This window comes from Abramis brama, assembly GCF_963993115.1.
Source record: "Abramis brama genome assembly, chromosome: 20".
NCBI lineage: Eukaryota > Metazoa > Chordata > Actinopteri > Cypriniformes > Leuciscidae > Abramis > Abramis brama.
In genome coordinates, this window is record NC_139982.1 from 14,316,082 (window position 1) to 14,328,879 (window position 12,798).

At 37.4% G+C, this 12,798-nt stretch overlaps 1 protein-coding gene across 1 annotated transcript in view; it reads right to left on the reverse strand.

Annotated features, from left to right (window-relative positions):
* Positions 1-10,842, reverse strand: part of osbpl5 (oxysterol binding protein-like 5) — a 57,576-nt gene extending 46,734 nt beyond the window's left edge. The window contains exon 1 of the mRNA XM_084095509.1: positions 10,431-10,842. The gene's annotated coding sequence lies outside the window, so the exon portion shown is untranslated. The remainder of the gene's footprint in view (positions 1-10,430) is intronic.
* Positions 10,843-12,798: the final 1,956 nt, after the last annotated feature.

Consider the following 12,798-nt stretch of genomic DNA (forward strand, 5'->3'; position numbering starts at 1 on the left):
TGAATGGCAGCATCCGGAGGTAACATAAGTCAATTAACCGGTGGGAAAATCCTCACCGTCACATCCCTACACCATACCAATAGAGACTTAAAAGGTTTAAAGATTGATCTCGCAGAACATTTTAAAATTACACAAAAGTTAATTACTCTACTGCAGTGTGACTTATACAACAACTTTCATGGGAGTTAAAAAGATTTCTGACTTTTTTTAAAAGGAATTTTACACTTCTGCAATATATATAACTGAAAATGTAAAAATAATTGTTTATGTAACAATTCAAATTGTAATTTTATGCCACATTTGGCTAAATGTTAGTTGTCTAAAATTGTTTTAAAAGAAAGCACTACAATGTTTTTGGGATATATTTGCAATATCTAAATCTATAATTATTACTACCACAATGGAGATAGCCAGAGCAGCATACTGTTGTGATAGATAATATAGGTAAAAATACAAGTTTCAGAATTAATAAAATAAGTTTATTATTTTGTATACAGTATGTGTACATGTATTACTTGTATGTTTTACTTTTTTCATAAAAAAATATTTTTTAATACATTTTCCATGTTCTGGCATTATTTTATTAACCCAATTCTCAATTAATACATTTCAATTTGAACGCCATAAATTATGCCGACTTTAAGAAAAAAACTCACAGAGAGTGGATGATTTTAATTACTCTATTACAAAAAAAGAGGATTAAATTAAATTTGATTTGCATTATAATAATGGTAATGACATTTTTGCATTAGAGTAATTAAAATTCACTGCAAATGTGCTTAATTGTCAATCTTAATAGTCCTAAAACTGGTTTATTTTCTCATGCAAAATATAAAATTGCATCAAAATGATCTAAAGAAAATACAATGTAAAATCAAGAACTTTTTATCTGGAATCATATAACAACTCAATATAATCAACCATAGTTCTTTAGGGTTCTTTGCTTTCATTTTTAATAGAGAACCAAAATTATTCATATATATTATATATATATAAAAATGTAAACAATACATTTGATTTTACTACAACAACAAAGTAGATAAAACTGAAACTTTGTAGACTATAGTTTAAGCCAGGTTGCCCATAACCGCAATCTCTGCTTAAATGATGGTTAGAGGGAAAGCACAGCTGACCTCTCTCTGTACATCAACTCCCCATGGGCCGTTACTATACTCAGCCCCAGCCAAACACACACACACACACACACCGGCTCTGCAGAGGTGTGTCCCTGGCCTGTTTGTTTACACTCTGCGTTGGTTGCCAAGGTAAACATAAGTGGGGAGGGCTGGTGAGCACAGGGGTGTGTGAAATCCGTCCCTCGCCCCCCTGCATGTGTTCAATGCCACATGAGATCTCTGTATGTATACCGTTACTGTCAAAGAGACTTTGGCTATAAGCCCTTTTTCAAACCTTAAAGAAAGCCAGTGGCAAAAAAGCACATGGTACAGTGATGGCATCAGATTGTGATACCAAAATACTATAATACTAAAATAAAATGAAAATTATAAAGCTTAAAAAAAATCCCAAAAACCCTCATTTCATTCCAAGCTGTTATATATTTATACTGGGTTCCACAGGAAAAAGATAACATCATAGGCCTAAGGTTTGGAAAAACATGAGGGCGAGTAAATAATCACAAAATCGGCATTTTCAGCTGATCTATTTCCTCATCTAATGGTCTTTAATCGTACCACTTGACACTGTTGTAGCCATTTGATAACTTGTCTACAGGATTTTTGGATGTGAGCTGGGCAGAACTTGGCACATCCCTACCTGGATTTCTTCCTTCTCACAATTCACTTCTTGTATGTTTATATTGTCTTTCTTCCCTAAGCGTTCTTCCGACATTAGAAGGAGAGAACAGACTTGTTTACTCTTCATGAAGCACAGTCAGGCGTTAAGTACAGACTTGATTGGAGTGTTTATGTACCTTGGATGGAACATCTAGTGGGGCCAATTACAGCTCAGGACAACGCAATCTCTGAGGAAGTGTTCTCCGCCACTGCACAAAGATCTCCGTTTCCAGATGGCATAACATTAAGGGAACACTGTGATCCATTTACTTTCTTCGAATCTGTGAACAATTTTGGATCACGCTCAGGCTCAATGTTCACTTCTTTGAAATATTTTTGACTAGGTCGTATTTATAGACAATTAAAGGCCAACTGAAGTGCCTTGAAACACGCAGCATTATACGTGTGTTGATGTAATATACACGTGTGTTGATGTGATTTCCACTGAAACAGGAAGACAGGGTGGGACATATCAAGCAACTCATCTCCTTTTTTAAATTGCAAATAGCGTTTTGTTTTTAATCACAGCTCTCCCATACTAAAAGACATCATTAAATTTGGATTTCATAGGGACTTTAATACTGCTAGCTAGCATGAAACACTAGCATGAAGCGCTTGTGTTAACATGACTACTTGCGTAAAATATGTTATGGGCATAAATGAATCCGGTGTGTTACAGAGAGACATTAAAAATATGCAGAGTGGGGGAACTGAGAACCACTGGTCTAGTGCATGAATTTTATAAGGTTAATATGTCATCCAACATCGGCTTCTGATAGCCCCGCCCCCTCTGCTCCGTACGGAAAGCTGCGACTGTTAAGTGCATTAAAGGGTTAGTTCACCCAAAAATGAAAATTCTGTCAGTAATTACTCACCCTCATGTTGTTCCAACCCCGTAAGACCTTCGTTCATCTTCGGAACACAAATTAAGATATTTTTGATTAAATCTGAGAGCTGGATCACTCCTCCATAGGCTTCTAAGACATTATAACTTGCTGGCCCATAAAATGTATTAAAGACATTGTTAATATAGTCCAAGTGACTACAGTGGCTCAATCTTAAGTTTATAAAGCGACGAGAATACTTCTTGTGCGAAAAATAAATAAAAAAAATAACGACTTTATTCCACTTTTCATTTCCTTCTCTCTGGGCCTCGAGTTTTTTCACGTAGTGTTTTAGCGCAGTGCGTCTGTGTTGTACGTCACACGCATCATACACATGACCAGCGTCGGCCAATAGTGAGCCTACGTGTGACGTGCAACACAGATGCGCTGCGCAGTTATACTACGTGAAAAAAACGAGGCCCAGAGAGAAGGAAATGAAAAGTGGAATAAAGTCGTTATTTTTGTTTTTTTTTTCGCACAAAAAGTATTCTCGTCGCTTTATAAACTTAAGATTGAGCCACTGTAGTCACTTGGACTATATTAACGATGTCTTTAATACATTTTCTGGGCCAGCAAGTTATAATGCCTTAGAAGCCTATGGAGGAGTGATCCAGCTCTCAGATTTCATCAAAAATATCTTAATTTGTGTTCCGAAGATGAACGAAGGTCTTACATGGTTGGAACAACATGAGGGTGAGTAATTACTGACAGAATTTTCATTTTTGGGTGAACTAACCATTTAAGTGTCTAACATTACACACATGTTTTTTTTCCTTCACTTAATTAAGTGCATCATCCAGGTATTTGAAGTGCACTTTTTCTTTCTGGAATTTTCAGTGTGAACACACTACTCGCACTACTACATAATGTAAACAATGTAAAAATAAATAATGTAAAGATACGCAAATTGAGACACTCCTACAGATTTAAACAGATACACACACGACACGCTGCTGTTAGCAAGTAAGACATGCTGCTGTTGTACAATATAATGTACATAAATTACCTGTAGCAGATCTATACAGGTGGAGCTGGGGAAGGTGGAGGGTTTTCAAAGGCAAATGCTACCCAAGTATTTGAAGGTTGAGCGCACAAGCTAATTGGCTACTGATATAGCAGGAACCAATCAGCTGTGCCCTGTAGAGAATGATGTGATTTCAAGCAGGTCGAGTTAAGGACCTATTAGTTTGTGCTATCTAGAGTTTCAAGACAGAAATTTGTATTTGTGGGCATAAATGTTAATGGATTAATGGTTAACGCACATGCTACAAAAGTACCTGTGGAATTTATTGGGTCTAATTTTGCCATTTCACAGCTAAATTAACCCCTACACATTGTGATCTTTGTGACTAGGTTATATGTGCAGATATAGAGCCTAAATGGCTAGCTAGCATGAAGCATTATGTTTACTTGTGTAAAATATGCTGTGGGCGAGTTACATTAATGGATAATGGACTAGCGGTTAATGCACATGTTAAATGTTCTTATTGTAATAATAATTTATTGGGTCTAATTTAGCAATTTCACTTAAATTAACTTCTAGTCTTCGTAGTTATTGTGTCTAGGTTGTGCATGCAGATACAGAAGCTAAAACTAACATGAAACACTAGCATTGAAACATTTGTTTACATTCTGCCATAAATTATGTTGTGGACATTACTGTAATGGACTAGCGGGTAGCACACACACTCTGAAATGTTGAGTTGCGGAGCTCAAGGGTGGTAATGTATGATATTAAATTGGGCCTTTTCTGTATTCAGTTTCCTTTTCCATTTCCATCATTACCTGTTCAATTTACATCTAAAATGTCCTACATAGTTTCCCCATCTTTCTCTGCCACTTTGCTGTGTCATTCTGTAACAAGCCTCCCGTGAGTGTGTGCAGAATAGCACACACTCTTTTAACATAGTCACACTGCAGTCTCAGAGGAGGAAAAGTAGGGCAGGATGTCTTCCACTGCTCCAAACACTGAACGTCAGGGCTGGGAGAACTTGAACAGCGGCCTGGAGCATCTGATGCCATATACCAGGGATGGGCAACTTCGGTCCTGGAGGGCCACTGTCCTACAGAGTTTAGCTTCAACCCTAATCAAACACACCTGAACAAGCTAATCAAGGTCCTCAGGATTACTAGAAAATTACAGGCAGGTGTTTTTTTCAGGGTTGGAGCTAAACTCTGTAGGACAGTGGCCCTCCAGGACCGAAGTTGCCCATCCCTGCCATATACACTTTATGAGGGAGGAAGAGAGAGATAATCTAGAAGCTTCCTCTGTAATCATGGCTTTATAAATCAGGTAAAATGGATAAATGAGACAATGAAAATATACAGGCAAGAGAAAAGAAACCCTCAGGCCAGACCATTGTTATTGGCAATGGCAACACTGTGTTAAATGATTTAAGTGACTGCTAGACGATGCCAAATGTAGCATGAACAATCACCTATTATGAGCAGATTTATTAAATTTTGACAGACATAAAACATTTACAATGGGATACATAACACATTGTGTATCCATAGTATTTACCATAATCATGCACCAAGGGGCCAATGTTTGACTAGTTAGCATTAGCAGTTAGCACCTGCTAGCACCATTCTAGGCCCAAAAAGTATATTTCTCCATTGACAATCATTTCTGTGGTCCGATGATGGCAGATTCAAATCTCGTAATTCTGGGGCTTAAAATGCATTGTAAAAGTCAAATCAAATCATGGTTCGTGAGGGAAGGAAAAGAAGGAAGTTTGGTTTTGTGTACGCACATACACTTAGCTGTGCAAACATGCCAAGAGCTACTTTACTCAATGAAAGACAAATACAGCATGACTGATATTAAACTCCTAAAGCCAGAGATTAGCAACTAAAGCTCACAACATAGATGTGTTTATTACATTGCGTTTCTGTACAAACGCCTTTCTGAAAAGCACATATATAAAACATTGCTAAAATCAGCCAACCGCCCCCGGACAGATGAAAACAGCTGCTGCACTTTCTTTTTTTTTAATATATCATGCTGGTATTGAGCTGAATTGTTTTTGAAAGGAAGCTGGAAAAACTGCGCCATATCAGTGGATTTAGTAAGAGATGAATGAAGGATGACAGAGGCAGAAAACTATTATGTTTGGATTCTAAGTGTGGGAGAAAGTCGTATTCACATCTGCCCACTTACAATGAATAAAACAGTAGGGTGACCTTTTGCTTCTTCAAAAACTTTCCAGAGTAATGCAACATCTAGAGTAACACATCTAATTGCACATTCAATATGAATATAAAACAGGCTATTTATTGTGACCATATGTTTGGATGCTAGACAATAGATGACTATATAGCCTCAAGTAGTGTACTTCCCGTGGCCTGTAAATACTGGATCACTGATACACTTTGTAAACTATTGGTATAAGAGACTGACATATATTTAAACAAAAACATTCTTTATTCTGCATTGCCAAGCAATACTCTATGTATTTGCCTAACAAAGCAGACAGTGAGATCTTCACATACTGGATTAGGTGGAAGGTATTAAGCAGGATGCTTTTAAGGAAATAAGGCTGGCAGTTCCACAACAAACATCTTCGTCGATCTTCAAACACCACTTAGATGTTGTCAAACACCGGAACAGAAAACTAAAGGACATTCTATTACGCTACTGTAACAACACAACAGTCCAAACAAAGCTAAACCTTGAGATAATCCTTTAGCATTAGCATTTTCCTAACATTTAACAACTTTGAAGTAGGGATGCACAACATCGGCACTTGTTGCCTTGTCAGTAAGATAACCTGGTGATGCGTCTGCGATATCTCACATGTGCGCAAGGAGTGTGAGTGTGCGACAATGCTCCACACATGAGTAACACTGGGTTTGAGTGTCATTGTTTGTCTGGAGCTGCTGTGCTGTTGGCAACTAACAACAAACTCTTGTTTGTATTTACTCTTGTGTAAGCATGTTAATTTTTTGTGCTTCCTTGTCGTTTGTTCATCATCTTCGCTTTATTTTTCGTGAAGCATTATTTTGTTGCTCTTCTGCTAGGATAAATAGACATCCACTCTTAATGCAAGAGTGTGTAACGGAGGCCAGCTTGCGAGAGTTGTGCAAGCTGAAGACTGATAGAGAACGCGGTGTTTACTATTTAGCGTCCATGTTAGTGCACTCGCCTCGCATGCCAGCGAACGGGGTTTGAGACCGACTCGGAGCAGGGCGGTTAGGATTGGTGGGTGAGCTTTGGAGGCGGAGCAATGAAGAGAGGGGTGTGTTTGTTTGGGTTGATTTCAAATATCAACAATGTTCAGCAACGACTTTGATAAATAACATACGGCACCTTTAAAGAGTGCCAAAACAACATTTATAGTTTGAATTTCACAATAAAAATTGACAGACAAGCTTTTCGCGATTACAGGATAACAGGTGCACTACAAATGTTTAGCGAAGTTCATGCATCAACAGTAGCACAGACTAAAAGATTTTAGATTTAAAAATCCATATCATTACAATTAAAACTGAGAAATTAATATTGTCAATCCAGAGCTAGTGTCCACACAGCTGAAATGTTTAAATGTTTTGGCTTATCCACGTTGTGTGCATGGCATAGTCGCTGAACACGCAATCGTAGAACTGCTAATTAAACGTCTATTACAGCCACTGATTTCGGCCCTCTAAAACCACTTCGGATCGAAAGTAGCTGAAATTTCAGTGCATCCCTATAGTGTATTGCTTAAAATGAACAACACTTGGACTAAAATACACATTTAAAATGTACAGTCTTTGGAAAAAACAGATCAAATTACTGATGACTCATCCTGTACTCATGGGTGTGTCCAAATTTTTGTCCAATCGCATGCTCTCTAGAATGAAATTGTTCCTTACCTTTACACCACCTGACATACATAGAAATATGGTGCACCGCAGTACCAAAAGTCTCACCCGATAATACGAAATATACATACAGTGCATCTGTCACTATATTGGTCAATAATTGTGTTCACATGCGCCAACTGTCAATACCTGATTGGCACACCTAGATTTTTGCCCATCAATTTACATATACAACAATCCTGATGGGCCCGATCAAGGCTACGTCTCTCAAAACCATTCTAAGCCCAAGTGGATCGAAGACACCATTGGTGCAAATGGCTTATGATGCTTTTAGGGAACTCAGCCCAGTTCAGCAGAAAAACTAGCTTTCAAAGTCACCACGAAATCAAATTGGACAATTAAAAAAAATGTTTTTAATATTGCAGTTTTTTAAATAAATGATTTACCTATGCACATCATTATATATTATAGTATACATTATAGTCATTTTTAATCAAAGCAACATCTCTTCTCTTCTCTGATGACGTGTTTACTGGCGCGAGGGCGGGACAACCTGTCACTCACATGAGATCCACCAATAGCAAACCACAACCATCCAATCAATTCCTGATGGACAAAATCAAGTCCCGCCCTAAAAAAAAATTCTCATTCGAGAAGCCGTTACACTTGGATATACAACATCACAATAGGGAAGAAAAGAAGATCGCAACTTCCGTTTCATGCCGACTTTAAGGGTTTACATGCCAATAAATAAGTGGATAATGCAAAGTTTTCTTTGCACTTGATGTTAAAACATAATAACACACCTTTTGTAACCTGAAAAATAAAAATAGGCATCTAGTAATTATTATCAGCCATAATTTCAACATTAATGCATCCCTAAGTGCGACAGCAACGGTTTATAAACAGTTAACAACATTTTTTTTTTAAAAAATCATAGCCCACTCACATGTAAATGCACTTCTAGAAACAACTTGGCCATATTTCAATGTTTCAAGCATGAGCCAAGCATGAGTAATCAGCAGTTCCTATTGGACCATGGTACTTGTGGATGAGAGGCTAAATATGAAGAGTTTGGCACTACAGGAATGTAGCAGCTCCAAGCAAATTAACACCGAGCTCTGTTAACATTTTTGTCATGATGCTAAAACAATCTTGTAAGCGACAATCTTGTAACCTTGAAGTCAATCTAGAACAGCATTTCCAAACCTTTTAATCTTCACGACAAGACATATTTCAAAGGGAAACAGGATATATTCAACAATGAAACCATGCAGGTTGGGACTTTTTATTTATTATTTCAATTTAGTTTTGTTTATTTTATCCACCAAGAATTGAAGTGTTCATGGAGTACACAATTCAACCGCCATTGGTCGAAAAACAAATAGCCCCACCCCAAACTGACGCTATTGGCTGAGCCAATGTTGCACTCCAAAACACAAATAAATGTGATAGTATACTACAAAGCCACAGTGTTTACTCTTTTCAGGAGAACTGACTTAAAGTTTTAGTCTGTGCATATTACGTTTTTTTTTCCCCCGTTAAAATCCAACAACAGCTCTAAAGCATTAGTTATCAGAAACCACTGTAAATAGCTCAGCTGAAAATACAGGAAGTGCAAGGCTGACCAGTCAATGACCCCTACAAAAAGAATTCAGCTGTCTGGGATTCTCACAAACAGCAATCAGCGAGAAAATCGACACAGTTGGTACAGGAGGGTACGAATAAATTAAAAAAGAACAAACACTGGGCTGTTAGGGCAGCTTCTTGGTTTGCTCTTCCCGACATGTCACTGGAGACTTCTGTTCAAGCAATCTGCTACTGAATGTCAACTAGTGGTCGGCCGTTTGAATGAGCAGGGTTTCACCGCATGTGTATATGTTCTATATCATATATCTAGATATATTTATCCAAATGAAAGAGAAACATCAGCAAACTCATATTCGGTTGCCACACTATTCACACCCCACTGCTGGTGGGAATGGGATGATTTTGGCTGATGTCAGCAGGGTCATGGCAAAATGATGTATTAGAAACACACTTCTAAGGTGCAAAAAGAGTGATGCTAAGCAAAAATAATATTAATATAATTCCTTTATATATAATGTAATGTCAACAATAATATTAAGAATATATTATCAATATTCCATAATATAACAGTATTGATTCATTATTTATTATTTTTCCCATTATTCTTTATTTATTATTATTAAACTGATAGATGCTAGATGGTCAGTAAAGTAGTCAGCCTTCAGTAGTGACTATATTCACAACATTATACTTTATACTTTTTTTTTAAATCAATTAAATATCATTGTATTATATAATATAAAACCTTATTAAATATGTATATATTGCCTTAACATTAAATGTAATTATGTATGAAACTATCTCCTCTAAAGCGACCTGCGTTCAAAAAAGGCGCAATATAAACAATTTTTAATGTTATTACTGTTGCTGTAATTTTAAAAGTTAAAATATGAAAATATTTTCTTAAAATTGTATTATCAATTTGAAGATTGTTAAACAATATTGATATTAAAATATGAATATTTAATGTAATACAAAAACACGTTATTTGGAATTCCATACTTTGGATGTCTGACAGCTGTGTGGGTTTTTGCCAATATGATTCTGTTCAATAATATTTAAATAAGGGAGGGGACGGATGGACAATAGGCGACTTTATATGAAATAACACATCAACTGCAGAGAAGAAAAAGATAACGGAATAATTCAGCGCTGTAACGTTTAAAAGGATTCGTGCTGGTTAGGGATGGATGGATGGATGCCGGAGAGGAAATCAATAATCACATTCAAATGCAAATAATAAGTGATGCTCGTTTGTGGTTATTTATGCTAAACAGCCCATCATCCCATCCTGATTCAAAGCATCAGCTGTAATACAGTCATATTGGGCAATCATATTATCCCAGATTTCTCTTACCTCTGTTGCAACTTCACCCCTCGAAGATAGAAACGTGGCAGGAGATCTAGTCGTATCCGAATGACTTCATCTCGGATCGAGAACGGGTCGGTTTGGATTTGATTGGGTTCCTAACACTTCAACAACCGTCAATTATGTAGGCTATTACATGGAATGGAACTGTGAGACGCTCGCGTTTGTCCCGAAACAAAGTAACACTCGCGCCTTATGCCGTCTCAAAATGTGGAAAGGCCGCTCGAAACGCTGATTTCCAAACGCGATACGGTTGGAAGTTGAAAGTTAACCGCGCACAGCTGCATCCTCAAGAGATAGATGTTGGAGAGATAAAATAGCGGTCCATAGTGTGCCATAACCGCTGGCGTACAGCTGTAATCTGGGAGCGCGGACGGAAGGAAATGCCTTTGGAGGAAAGGAGGCGCTTAACCAGCCAGAGAGTGCTGGATTTAACCCTCGTGAAGCCTGACGTCATTCTGGACAGCAGAACTTTTCACATTCAGGTTCTGTTTCACTTAAGTATTTAAGAAAAGCATATTCAGATCTGTCCATATGACTGTTGAGGTTGAGGCTATTATTTTTTTTTATCATGGCTCTTTTATCCATAATGTATAAAAGCATAAACTGTAATAACAACAAAAACAAAAAATTTAAAAATGGATATGAAAATACACCGAATTTTATAATATTTTTGTTTTACAAAACAGTAAAGATGGGATGTAAAAGGCTGCATGTTTCATTACTTTAATATTATTGCATGCATTAGATATTCAGACAACTTTATTCTATTGTGGTATTGTTTTTATGTAGGCTATAGAGAAATATCTGATAAACTGAACTGTTATGAAGACAGTTTAAGATGGATGGATGGATTTTTTTTCTGGAACTAAATCAGTGGTTGATTTATCAGCATTAATAATCACTCACTGTCATTTGATATGAATTAACTCAAAAGGTATCAATATATTTTTAGCATAATAATGCATAATTCAGGAAGTCAACAGGAAATGGTCAAGCTGAGTTTCCTGGTGACTGTAAAACCCAGTGTGAAAAATGTCTGTTTGATATTTCTGATTACCTTACTCATATGTGTTATGACAGGAAAAGTGCTTGGCTGCCCTCTAGTGATGTGCAATGAATGTGCAAGAAACATGCACAGAGCACTTTGTGAAAGGACCAAACATTTTAATGATGTCAATATGTAAAGAGATGTTTATTTAAAGTGTTCGAGAGGTGATAACAGATAAAAAAAAAAAAAAACCATCCAAATCTATACAAAAGTAACAAAGAAAAAATGGCAAACAAAAACTGTACAAAACCAATAAAGATAAGAAATAAAGTAATAAATATATACACGCAAACTTAAATAATTAGTAAAGAAGTAAATAAGGTAGTAAAGAATTGGCACCAAACCTGCACACTCGCTTGCCAGATCAACTGACAACCTTACATTGGTTTGGGGCTCCCATTTAAAGCCCAAGCTCCTCCCCTTTGACTAAACCATGTTCAGCTAAACAATAGACTCGTCGCTGCGTGGCGCTCGAGTTTTGCCAGCCGACGGAGAAGACCGACGCCGTGCGTCCGAAATCGAATACTTCACTACTATATGGTAAGTGAAAAACAGTATGCCAACATAGTTGTAGTATGACCTACATAGTATTCCCCGGAATGGGAAAAAGTCCCAGAATGACCTACCCCAGATAGCACACATATGTCTGCCAAATTATATTTCCACGCACCTAAACATGCCGCAGAACAAAACGAACTGTGATTAGTTGGGTTACATGTCAGTCAATGTCCTCTTGGGCGGTCCTTGGCCAAGAAAAGCTGCGATAGAGTCCAGACCTTCTGACGTCAGTCTGAAGGTCTGGCTAGGCGAGACTATATAGAATGTCCTTTTTAATGGTTGCAAAGTAAGTTCAAATTCAAATGTAGTACCTACTCAGACAGTACGCGATTTCGGATGCACTGCGACTACACAGACGCTAACAAACACAGGATACATGCAAGTATTAACAAAACAGAACTTTTGTCAGGAGATGGAAATGGAGTGTATATATTTGTGTGTGAAACTAGCGTGCTAATGGTGTGCATGTGCACCTACATGGCCTCAGTGGGGAAAGGAGAAAAGAGGTGTGAAAGATGGTAGTCTCTACTCCTGTGTTATATTCTCTAATTAATAATAAAGCTGCACTAAGATCCTAACCGCATCTTCTGATGATCTGACCCTCCAAAAACAGCGTCTGTTTGTACAAGAATAAAGTCCTCTGGCTGCTCTCGAATCACTCTTGAGGTACTTTGATGGCATACGTCTCAGTCATGTGGTGTTGGCGCTGTCTTAAGTCGGACACGATTTCTAACTGGCATGCACTGC